The following is a 13,391-nucleotide window of genomic DNA, read 5'->3' as shown; positions in this document are numbered from 1 at the left end:
GAAAATCTACCCAACTGCCTCAAGACACTATAAAAAGTTTGCCTTGGCACTCATATATTGGCTCAGTGTGAAGCCAAGCAGGAATACTGCCAGATTTCATATTGACTTCTCAACACAGGTTGGCCAATCTCCCCTTCCCACATTCCCGGCAGCCTTGTTGTCACTTCCATCATCCCCTGGCTGGAGCTCAGATTCTGGGCTGGTAAGATATTGCCTTCCCCAAACCTTGCTGCAAGCCACTACTTTTAATTTCATAAGTTCTTGTGTGTGTGTGAATGCTATTGCGTGAATTGTGATTTTCCCCTTTGAAGTTAATCAATAAAGCTAAGTTGAACTTTGCATTCTAAGAGTTCTAGTTCTTGGACCTGTTAAACACAGGCTGGCATCTCAACTTTATAAAGTTACCTGGAGTCCTGTCACTGATAATAATTTGAGTTATTAAAATTGTCCTATTATATATTAATTTGTGGATGCTCTTGTGGTAACCTAGCAATTTGGGTAGCAGAGCTGAGTTGTGGAACTGCTTCTATGGTGCATGAACCCTGGGACTGGAAGAATCTGCCCTTGGGGCTGCCTGGGAATTTATTCTTTCTTATAATGCCTCAGGGCTTAGAAGGGAGCCCCCTGGGTTTGCCTTCTAGTAAATGACTGACCAGGTTGCAACCAATAATCTTTGGATTGTCCTTGGGGTTAGGTGTTTAGCACAAGATAAGGTTGTCACAGGTTGGCACCTGGGCCTCAGCTACACCTGCATTAGCTGCTTCTCAACTTGGCTTATCTCAAGTTTCCCTTCAGTTAAATAGATTACAGGTCAGTAAAGTGGCCCTTGGTTCAACTCTTGTGTCTGGTCTTATTATTACATGGTTGGTCATCACATGTGTAACTCTGCTTCCACAACCCTTGAGATGAATGCAGATACTTTGCATTTGTCAAAAATCATGGAATCATAGAATAATAGAGTTGGAAGAGACCACAAGGGCCATCCAGGCCAACCCCCTGCCATGCAGGAAATCCAAATCAAAGAATCCACCACAGATGGCAATCCAGCCTCTGCTTAAAGACCTTCAAGGAGGGAGACTCCACTACACTGCCGAACAGCCTTACTGTCAGAAAGTTCCGTCTAATGTTGAGGTGGAATCTCTTTTCCTGTAGCTTGCATCCATTGTTCCAGGTCCTAGTCACTGGAGCAGCAGAAAACAAGCTTGCTCCATCCTCACTATGACATCCCTTCAAATATTTAAACAGGGCTATAATATCACCTCTTAACCTTCTCTTCTCCAGGCTGCACATTCCCAGCTCCCTAAGTCATTCCTCATAGGGCATGGTTTCCAGACCCTTCATCATTTCAGTCACTCTCCTTTGGACATGCTTCAGTTTCTCCACATCCTTTTTGAATTGTGGTGCTGAGAACTGGACACAATATTCTAGGTGGGGCCTGACCAAAGCAGAATAGAGTGGCACTATTACTTCTCTTGATCTAGACACTATACTTTTATTGATGCAGCCTAAAATTGCATTGGCCTCTTTAGCTAGCGTGTTGCAGTGTTGACTCATGTTCAAATGTTCAACTGCTTCTGTAGACGAAATTATACCTGTGTAAGACAGCAAAAGGAATTTGGCCATGGTTTCCAAACTGCATCAGAATGCACAGAATCTGTCCAAAGCTACAAAGGAGAAAGGAAAAAAGAAACAAGGGAGGGAGGAAGAGGCAAGGGGAAGGAAATTTCACTGCCTCACAATAAGGAGAAAAATGCCAATATTATTTCTTTTACCACATAAGGAAAAGCCAACCCAGAATTTGGATGACACTGTTATAAATGAGCAGAGATTAGGAAAACAGTGAGATCACCTCTTGTGTTGCACACCCTCCCAAACTTGGAAGCTGCTTGATCCATGAGGGGTGAGACTTCAGTAGGGATTCAGAGGGAAAGATTTGCATAAATTCTATGTAGGAGAACTTCCATAGGCCAGTGGGTGGGCTTTCCACCCTCTTTGGATATGGCCATGTTTAGAGACACTTCTTAGGAAGTCAGCATGCTTCTGGGTGGTGAATGGATAGAACCAAAACTGAAGCACAGGTGAAGATTCTTTCCTTGGGTGTGAGAAGCTCAGAAGACATTTGATGAGACAGAAACATTTGTCTAGCACAGAAAGCTGCAGGCAAAGTGTAGATGGCCCCCTGAGAAGATCATTCAGAGCTGTCAAGAAAAAAACAGCATTCCCTTACATGTGTCCTCCCCAGCCCCCAAAGAATTATCAGGGGAAAACATAACATAGATTTGACAGCAACAATCTGTGTTTCAATTAACCCAACTCCACAGCAACAGAAATTACATCTCTGACACCTGAGCCAGCCATGCCAAATGCTGTGAATGTTTTGAATGCCAGTTTTGACATTTGTAATGACAAAGTGTGCTTATTCTTTCTCACAAATCAAGCAGGAGCAGCCTTCCTCATCCTGGTGCCCTCCAGAATTGAAATCCAGAACATAAGGGGAGGAGATCACCAGCTGCATACTTTTGCTGAAATGAAGGTAAAGAAACTTTCAGCTCTCCCTCTTCTGCATACCTCATGGACTGTAAAAAGCCTGCTCCAGAGGAATCTCTGACATTACAAAACATGCCTTTAGGGTGCACAGAGAGCTTCAGAAGTGAGAGGAGAAGTTTCTGGTTCTGACAGAAGCTGTGGGTTCATCTTAACCTTAGGAAACTGGAAAATACAGACATAGACTTAAACCATATTGGTTGGTTCCAACTAGACATTTGTTGAATGTTGAGTTAACACATTGGTAAATCACACTGAGTCAATGAGCTTGCTCTAGTTGGGATTACTGATAGGATTCAGGTCATAGGAACAGAAATGAGGCAGAAAGATAGTGTGTATAAATCTGTATTTCTGTTGAGAAAGCTATTTGTTTAGTTGCAAGGTAGAAGAAAGGAAAAGCACTCATATGACGAATATGGAAAGCTTTAAGATTATAGTGCCCTGATATTTCCAAAGTCCTATCAAAAGCACACGCGCACGCACACACACACACCCTTCCCCTCTTATTGTAAAGAACAAGAAAGGAATTGTTTTACTTATGCCAGAATTTTTCCTCTTTTAGGGGCACTAGAATGTAGTTGACAATAGAAAGGGCTTTGTATATAACTTTTCCAGAGCATCTCTGAGTCACCCACACTTTCAGCTCAAAAACTTTTTACCTTTCTTGTTCTTGGCACACAAAAGTCCGGGAGGCAAGAGCTACACATTTCCATACAAAAGGAAGAAGGCTTCAATATTGGACATCTTCCTCTGAGAACTATTTCTCCACAGCTTCCTGGGGCTGGAATTTCCACTTGTCTTATGACCCCTGATATGCCATCTCAGGCCTCACAAGATACATGGTAAACTGTGTGTTAGATAAGCTGTACTTAATGCACTGAGCTGCAGCAAAGACAGAACACCTAAGACAGACATTTGATATTTCCAGATTCTGCCAAAATTCTTTCCATAATATTACAATTTCACAGAACAAGTAGGATAGCAGATGTGGTTGATCAAATTATGAGTGGTTCTAGCTGATTAACTGTTGACTGAGTTTTCCAAAGCTAACTTGAACCACATTTAGAGGAAAATCTGTATCTAAATAGACAGTTCTGAAAATCTAAATGTGTTGAAGACAAAGGGTAGGGATTGGTTACCTTAACAAATCATATAATGCTCTAGGTAGATTCCTCTCAGCTATGACATAAATTAATAAGAGCAGATGAAAATACAAGACTAGGTTCTTTTCATTCTGATTTTGAGCCAATGGATTGCAGCTAACAACACATGTAAGATAAGAGTCCATTCATTCTGATTTTCATGTGAGGTTTATCTCTCATATGAACTCGCCAGAACCCTAAGATCGTCAGGGGAAGGCTTTTTCTCAGTCCTGTCACCATCATAGGTTCACTTGGTGGGGACATGAGAGAAAGCCTTCTCAGTGGCTGCTCCCATCCTCACTGGCCCCCTCACTGCTTTCTTTTTGCCGGGAAACAAAAACTTTTATATCCAATTAGACTTTCAATATGTAACTGAGCCTAGTTTTATTATTGGAGTGTTTGCTTTGGTATGTTTTAATTTGTTTTATATTTTTAACTTAGCATTTTAAAAGATTTTACATTTTTAAACTCATTAACATGGTGTTTCAATTGTGTTTTTAAATTGTACTGTTTTGTAGTTTTTAAGCATCTTTTGTGAGCCACTGTAGGTCTTATTTGGGAGAAAAACAGGATATAAAACAGGCATGCAAGCAAGCAAGCAAGCAAGCATAAACATTTGAAAAAGAATACATATTCCCTGAAAATAGATCTTGGGACTCATCTTAGGAAACTGAAATGGGTCCCCACTCCCTTTCTTTCAGGTTTTTCACCCACAAACTGGAGACTGGTCCTAGATCAGTGCTAGAAATTAGCTATGCAAATATTATGAACACTGCAGCTTAGAACTCATTGGAAAGATGCTATTCCTTGGCTGGCCTGCTTTGTAGTATAACATTCAAGCTTATCTGGCTGGTTGAACTAAAGCTGAACATTTAAAACCAACTCTGCAGTGGTGGTTAGTTTGCATTTTGTTTGTTCATTTGTTGCTTGCTTGCTTTGATCTAATGTCTGGGATCTAGGCAAGCAATAACAGCAACAATAAAACAGACAGAATTTCAAAAACAATATGTGTAGAAAAACATTACTGGAAAAAATATAGAAGCAATAATTATTTCAATGAATCAAAAAATATTGATTTTGGCTTACTCAACACATTGTGCCATGCCAATCCCCAAAGGAAACTGTAACTATTCTTCCAACCATAATTTTGTGGTTTTGGTGGGTGATGTGGCCATGTTCTAGAACAGTATGTTCCTGACGTTTTGCCAGCATCTGTGGCTGGCATCTTCAGAGAATGAAGATGCCAGCCACAAATGCAGGTGAAACATCAGCAATAAACACTTCTAAAACATGGCCACATAGCCCGAAAAGCCCACAAAAAACAATGGTAAATATTTTAGCCAAGCTACTCTGGGTTTTTTTTTGTTTGTTTTGTTTTGTTTTTTGTTTTGTGAACTTAAAATGCATCTTAAAAAAATAGGCACCCAAGAATTGTTGTATACAAATAAAGTTGCAGGTGATACTTTAAATAAATAGCTTTTGGTCTCCTGCAGCATAAAAATAATTTGGGGGGGGGGGGACGGGCGGGGGGGGGGGAGAGAAAGGGAATATTACAGCACCTGTAACTCTGATTTTTTAATAATTATAAAATAACACCAGAGTGGAGGCAAATATTATATATGATTTCACTGGCAAGAATATCTCAAGCCCAAAAATGGAAGATGGAAGAGGTCTCCTAAATAGATGACTGCTTGATAAAAGTGCAAGAAGCCATAGAAATTGATAAATTGAGATGCTCAATAGATGGAAAACCCTTTGAAGAAATTGACATGGAATGGAAAAAATTATAAGAATATTATAGAGATAGAGTGGATAAATCAAAGCAAAAGCTATTAGAAAAAAATATAGATAATGAAATTACCTTCTTAAGAGAGCAGACAAATATCAAGAAAAACTTTGAAGTAACATCAGAAACATAATAAAAAAGAAACAGAATAGAGAAAAGAAATACTCACACCAAATAACAATTAACAATAACATGTTTTTTAGGTATAAAGGAAGTACTAAGTTTCAAACAGACCTAACTGAAATAAATATAGTGTTTATAACTTATACGATAAGATAAGAGGAAGTCAAAAAACAAAAATGCTTTTATGTTTTTGTGATGTGCTGATTGCAAGACTTGTAAAAATATTTTAATAAAAAGAAAGGAAGGAAGAAAAATAGACACCAAAGCACAGTTGTATAAAAATAAAGTTGCAGGCTATACTCTCTCAGGGTTTTAAATAAACAGCTGTTAGTCTCTTGCGGCATCAAAAGAATGAAGGGCAGAGGGAGAAAAGGGGAATATGATAGCACCTGTAACATTAAAGTTTTTAGTTAATATCAATGTGTTAATATCACTGTGTAGAAGTGGGTTTATACCAGTGAAAGCTCATGCTAAAATTAAAACCTGTTATTCTTAAAAGTGCTGATACATTCCTTTTTTTTCCTCTCCTTCCTTTCCTCTTTTTTCACTGTGTTAAAGCACACAACATAGCAGAAGCATGGAGTAGACAGGAAAGACCCCAGCTGTCTCAACAAACTGCACTAAATTATGTGTGGGAAAGTTGGATGACAACATGCAGAATCTTCCAGCCAGCTCAACCAGTGGCCATGCTTCTTGTAGAATACTGGGAATGGACATGCCAAAAGTAAATGTTCCATCTTCTGGCATGGGAACAGCATGAACTCTGAATTTTGAATTCTGAACAGAAACATGCCATATCAAAGTTTCAGAAGAAATAGTTTAACACTATTTCCCACTAGCCAACTGATACTTTTAAACTTCTCCAAGCTTTCTGTAAAAGGAAAACACCAGAAGAAATTCACTCTTCCATCCTTTCCACTTTGCACACCTTCTTTAATGTTGAAAATATCTTTGTAGACCTTTCTAATTTCTTCTCTGCTTTCATGAAATATGGCTTGCTGGATTGGATGAAGAACATAGCATGTAGAATTGCTTAATCAGCATGGTCCTGATCATCTCACAGGATGTCATCCAAAATAGATAATTTTCCAAGCCCTCCAGCATCCTGTTTCCAACAGTGGCCAACCAGACCCACAAGCAATAGTCCCATCTTGCTTTTGCTCCTCAGCTTACTGCATTCAGTCTCAGAGGTAGCTAATAGAAATCCTAAAAAGAAGGTTTGATAGCCTTATCCCCCATGAATTTGTCTAATACTACTTTAATGCCACCTCACAGTCACAGTTCTTGTGATTTAAAACTTCCATAGTTTTAATGATCAGTAACATTACTGATTATCGATATGGGAATTCATTTGATTAATTTTGGGCCAATTCCTACTTACCTCTTGATTCAATTCCTGAACCGAATCCTGAAACTGGTTCAGCAAACAAAATGGTTCCCACTGTGTTTGTGCCATTTTCAAGAATTGGTGCAGGAAGCAACAGCCACGACTTCCCCGCCATGCCTCCCTCTGTCCTCCTGGCCATACCAGTTGACCGGGGGTGAGGGAGAGGTTGGGAGGATGGAAGGCTAAAGATGCAGCAGGCATGGAGGTATGACCGGGAGGCTGGGGATGCCACTGCCAATGGGAACCAGGGCGGATTCAAAGCCGATTCGAATTTGCCTGGTTCCCACTTGGGCTGAATCGATTTATTTCTAAATAAATCGATTCAGCCCCCCAAAACACCCTTTCCCAAATTCACAGATTTCTTCCTAATTTTGACAGAAAAAATAGTTTTATTTTTTAAAATGAGGATAAAAGCAGAACTGGCAGATTTGCCCATGAAAATCTAATGTTGAGTGCTTCTGTGCTTAGCTCTTAAAATCTAGATTTGAATCCTTTTGTTTTCAGCCACATTTATAGAGTTGTCAGAGACCTCTTTCTTTTACAGATAGGCTTCTAATCTTTAACAGCTATATTACATACAACTGAATATATCCATATTCAGAAGAAAGTCCCACTGAATTCAATGGGGCTAACACCTTACCTAAAAGAGTGCTGTGGACGGAAGACTTACATACTCTTGATATTCAATTGCTATACACAAGACTGGCTCAGAGGCATAGGTATAATTGTGTAAAAGTCAGCTATTGTTAATGGAACAATTACAACACCACGACCACAAGCTACAACCACAGACAAAATACTTTAATGATGTTGTGTTGCTGGTTTAGGTTCTGCTTCTCCAACTTCTTCTCCTTCTATGTAGTTATAATAGTGCTTAGCATCATGTTGACACAATTGGGACACAGTGTCAAATTAAGTAGAGGCAGCAGGGTTGCCTGGCATGGTGGCATAAATAGAAGAGTTGCCTGCAATGGTGGAAACAGAGGGAAGACAAGGCCACAATTTTTGTTTGAAATGTTCTTAAGTGCTTTCCTGAGCTGCTGCCTGCCTGAGGCCAACTAAAATGTGCCAGCATCCTGTCCTGTTCCACTCAAACTACTGACACTCACTTATCATTCCTTATTTATTATTTCAACTAACTTGATTGCTGCTCAGCTGAATGCAAGCTGCCTCTTCTTGTCATAAAAACATCCTGATAGTTCAAAACCTTGCACATTTATTTGCCACATTTTAATGGTCCTAACAAAAAGGCTTTACTGAAACTCTGAGTTTGTGGTTTACCCACTAAATGGACCAAATAGGTTTTTTCCTCTCTCTCCTTCTCTCTCTGTTTATCCTTGTAAATTTGTTTGTGTTGGCTGTCGTGTCAACTATTATTTCCCCAGTTTGTTCATGCAAACAGAACCAGAACACACCAGGTGACAGCTGAGACGAAGAGTGACATCTGATTAGGCCCTCCTCCCACTCTGGGTGTGGTGCTCCTGCCTGTGCCTTCTTCTTCTCTGCTGCCCTGGCTGATTCTGCCAAGGGAGAAAGACAACAGAGAAGGAGGGAAGAGTGTGTGTCTGCACATGCATTCACTTCTCCCTCCCACTTTCCCTTGTGCCTTGGTTACTTTGCATGATCTAGCCAAGCCTGGCATGGGGTAGAAGGGGGAGCACATGCGCATGCCTGCTCCCCGCCTTCCTCAGTGTCTTGGCTAGCTAGCACAAGGCAGCCAAGGCAAGGGGAAGGAGGGAAGCATGCATACTTGCCCCCCTACCTTCTTCAGTACATTGGTTGGCTAGCATGAGCCAATTAAGGCAAGGGGAAGGAGGAAGGAATATGCACCTCCTCCCTCCACTTTCCTCACTTTCTCCACTGGCTCATGTCCAGTTTCTGCAGGTGGCCAGTAGAGGCAGGCCAGGCCACTGCTGCCCCCATGCTTCACACCTGCACCGGGTGACACCAAGACTAGCAATGCAGAGATGTTGTATCATCTTTGAGAATAAGATCTAGTCTACACTGCAGATGCAATTTCATTTGACACCACTTTAACTGTCATCACTGCATCCTATAGAATCCTTGGATTTTAGCTTATTGTGGCACCAGAGCTATCTGGCACAGAAGGATACATATCTCACAAAACTACAAATTTCAGAATACCATAGTATTCCTTTGGGCCATGGCACTTAAAGCAGCATCAAGTTGCATTATTTCTGAATACAGATTGGACCTAAGGCTGCTGCAACATTGCAGAAATTATGCAATGTGATATCACTTTAACTGCCATGACTCAATATTATGAAGGTCTGTGATTTGTAGTTTTATGAGATATTTAACCTTCCCTGTCAGAGAGCTCTGATGCCATGCCAATCTACAAATCCCAGAATTCCAAAGCATTGAGTCATGATAGTTAAGGTAGAGAAACATATGCTTTATTTCTGCATTGTGGCAGCAGCCTGTCACTGAGAAAAAAGATGTTTGTAGCATAAGCTTTTGTAGACATAAATCTACTTCATCAGATGCACTCTTTCTTCATTCTCAAAGGTGCTACAAGATCGCTTTGCATATTGATCCAGACAAACACAACTATGTCTTGAATACAAGCAGAACAAAGTGAGGAGAACCAGTTGGTCATTCAGTTGCAGTGATACTTCTAAAGCTTTTCTGTGACAGGTCTAATCACATGTGCTTTGTGTGGCTGGATGATATTTGCTCTGGATTTAAGCTAGAATTTTAAAGGAACTATCTAAGCTGCTGAAACTATATTGGTGAATATACAGTGAATATCTCCTTTACAATTTAGACTCAAACTCATTTTGATTTACCATCTCACTAACATCCCTGTCATCACTACAAGTGGCATAACAATTACAACTGCTCTCCCACCACAGGTCCCATGTCTACATAAGACTACTATCATGCTGTGCACTACAGTTGGCCTTCCTTATCCACTGATTCTTTATCCACAAATTCAAGCATTCATGGGTTGAAAATATTCAAAAAAATGTATAAATGCAAAAAACAAACCCTAATTTTCTATTTGATAGCTTGAACAATGGGCAATAGAAAACAACTTATTTCATGAAGAACAGTCTGGATTTCAACAAAGAGAAAAAGTAGAGGCAAAGAAGGAATTTAATCTCCAGGTGCTAAATATTGACCTGCAAAATGATTATGTGGCAATGAGCACCATCAAGATTGCACCATGGTATGGTTTAATTAAAAGAACAAAAACAGCCATGGCCCAAAGAACTACTTGGTTAATATTGACAAATACTCCTTACGGAGGGAATATACACTAGCCAGATTTCAACTAATGCCTTCAGCAGTAGTAGAGGGTAGGTTGGCCAAAATTCCATACCAATTGTGATTATGTCACTGTGGTCAAAATGAACTTTAAAATCTTTCCCACTATTTATTTAGCTGTTCCCTTTCATCAGAAGCAAAGACACAGTGAAGACAAGGGTCAATCATTGTCAATCAAACAAAAAAACCAAATAGAAAGACCTAGAACCTGTAGTGATGTAGCCTTAAATGACACATATAACTTTATTGCATCAGAACCTGTAACATTCCCATTGAGTTCTGAAAATGTTCTGTGGCAGAACAATCTGGGAATGGGACTCATCACATTAGAGAAGTAACAATGGTATGATAACATTTCGGGAACATATTATATTGCACAGCACCCTCTTTGAATGGGTGCCTTTGCTGAGTGCGTTCTCATGTCGTACTGCTGTGGCACATGCACATTTCTTTAGCTGGGGCGTGATACCATGATGTCATCACTCTATCATCTTTTTACCTCAGACAGCTTCCAGTTGGATGCTGTAGGACTGCAGAGGAGGAAATTGTCTCAGTCAATCAGGACACGAGGACTGACAGAACGGATATAAGAACGGATAGGATTACTGCACTAACTTTTCATGTTCTGACATGATAACGTTCCATCTGTCTGAGAACTGTTTCTCATCATTCTCACCCTGGAATGTTGTTGGAACATTTTGAGGTCGGAATGGGAACTCAATGGGAACCAAACTGTGCAGTAAACTTTGCTGCGTTCCATTCTCATTCGGTTCCCGGAACGTTATCATAACGATGTACAATAAAGTTCATAATGATTTAAGAACTCCCATAATGTCTGGCATATCTGTGTCATTGAAAATTAAGATGGCTTTGGGATTTAATCTGGGTTGTAAAGTATATTCCATGTGATATTTAATGTCTTATTTATTTATTATTTTTGTATTATGCCTGTACTTTTTTGTGATGACCTATGGTCATGTACAATAAATGTTCTGTCTGTCTGTCTGTCTGTCTGTCTGTCTGTCTATCTCTATTTGATATAAGGGGCACCATTTTATTACTCCACTGTATTTAATGGGACTTAAACTTCCACAGATTATGATGTCCATAGGGGTTCTTGGAACCAAACCCCAGTGGATACCAAGGGCCCATTGTATTAATTTCATTTCATTCATGGATTTGAACAGGGGATACAGCAGAAATTCAAAATACATTGTTCTTCCTGGAATGCTAATCATCTGCAAACTCTAATCATGGAGCAGAGGGCATTTTCAGTGTCTCCACTGTATGTCAGAGCAGCTGGATAATTTACAACAAAGATGTAAATCAAAATGGGTTTTTGGCCAGCAATCCGTCAACTCTACTTACTATTCAGCTATCATATTGCCCTGCATTTATCATGCAGTCACCTTTTCATTGCTGATCCTTTACCATATGGAACTACTATTTTAAATCAGTGAAATAATCCTCTTAATTATAGGTGCTTGTTTGTTGTTTGTAAAACTGGAGAATTGTCTTCTCCATTTTTAGATTAGTTCACATTGCATGCATATGTTTCTCATGTTGATATTATTGTGACATAATTTCATTATATTTATACAGTAACACTTATCTCCCCATGTGGATAGATCCCATAGAGAACAATTTTCTAGGTGGTTTCCTAACTTCAAGGAAAAGGAGGGGTTAGATGTAACAGTTTTATAAAGCAATGGTATCTGTTTCCTTTTTGTTCATTTTGGACCAGAACAGACTGGCAAGTAGGGACTGCTTGAAGCTACCCCTGCCGAAGATGGATTGGGGCCATGGCAAACACATGCTGCAGCCCCAATCCACTGTAAAGCCAGCCCAAAAAGAAGCGTAAAATATCTGCTCATTTTTGCGCTGGGAAAGAGGCACCTTTCCCAGCCAGCCACAACCCGAAGCCAGCTTCAAGATGTTCCGGTGTCTCATGGCATGTAAATGCCATGCCTCCACAGAGACTTGAAGATGGCCACATCTGGGTGTTCACCTTACTTCCAGGTAGCTTCAGGGCAGTTTGGGAGCATGCGGCATATAAACACCAAACTCCCAAGATGCCCAAACAGTGGCTTTAAAGGGCTGTCTGTTCCGGCTCACAATCTTGGGCTTCTGTTTAGTACTACTTGCCATAGTTCAGGTTCTCTTAGTAGTTTGGGTGGGCAATGTTATTATTAAAATGTCAGAAATGTCCACCTTTGACTGCAATTTTATACTCACTCACATAGAGGCTATCTTACTGAACCCAATGGAGTTTATTTCTGAAGATTTTAGAAGATTAGGATTGCACTGACAGATCACTTTACAACATAATCCAGCCTATGTTTATATAGAAATAAGACCTTCTGTTTTCAGTGGGGCTTTCTCCCAGAAAAGAATACATAAATTTGCAGTTGTAAATAGGACTGGATACATGAATGAAGAATAGATTTTCAACCCTTGTTTGCCATGACAGGTAAATCTCTAGGCTCAGACTCCAGAATCCAGATTGTTGATTCAGATTAGGAAGAATTTCCTGAGTGTAAGAGCTGTTTGACAGTGGAATACGCTGCTTTGGATTCTGGTGAAGTGTGGTGGAAATAAACAGGATTAATTTGGAACTCTTAGCACAGCAAAGCAAATATAATATAATAGTCATCACTGAAACCTGGTGGGATGAGTTGCATGATTGGAATGTAGTAACAGAGGAAAATAATCTATTTCAGAGAAATAGACCAAACAGGAAGTGAGGTGGGGTAGCATTATACATTAAGGATGTGCACACCTGTAAACAGATATATGATATAAGTCATTTTGATTTTGATTGTATATTAGATTATTAGAGGTGAAAATCAATCAATCAATAAAAATACAAAGAAATAGGATTCTTATAGAGATATGGTTCAAATATGCAAAAACAACAACAACAACAAAGAATCTTACTGGATAACTTTCAGAAAATTATAGGTTTTTCAAAATTCAAAACTTTTGTTTGTGTGTGGCTGAGATAGTGATGCCTTTGTTTTCTGATGCTTCAGTGTACACAAAATTATTAAAATATTTTTTTATAAAATTATTTTCATGCTGTGTTTATAAGTGTATAGGAAACATAACTTAATTTTGT

The sequence above is a fragment of the Sceloporus occidentalis genome, unplaced genomic scaffold, assembly GCF_023333645.1.
Source record: "Sceloporus occidentalis isolate IW3139 unplaced genomic scaffold, rSceOcc1.0.p SCAF_1, whole genome shotgun sequence".
Lineage (NCBI taxonomy): Eukaryota > Metazoa > Chordata > Lepidosauria > Squamata > Phrynosomatidae > Sceloporus > Sceloporus occidentalis.
The sequence above is the reverse complement of the archived record's forward strand: the minus strand, read 5'-3'. Positions refer to the sequence as shown.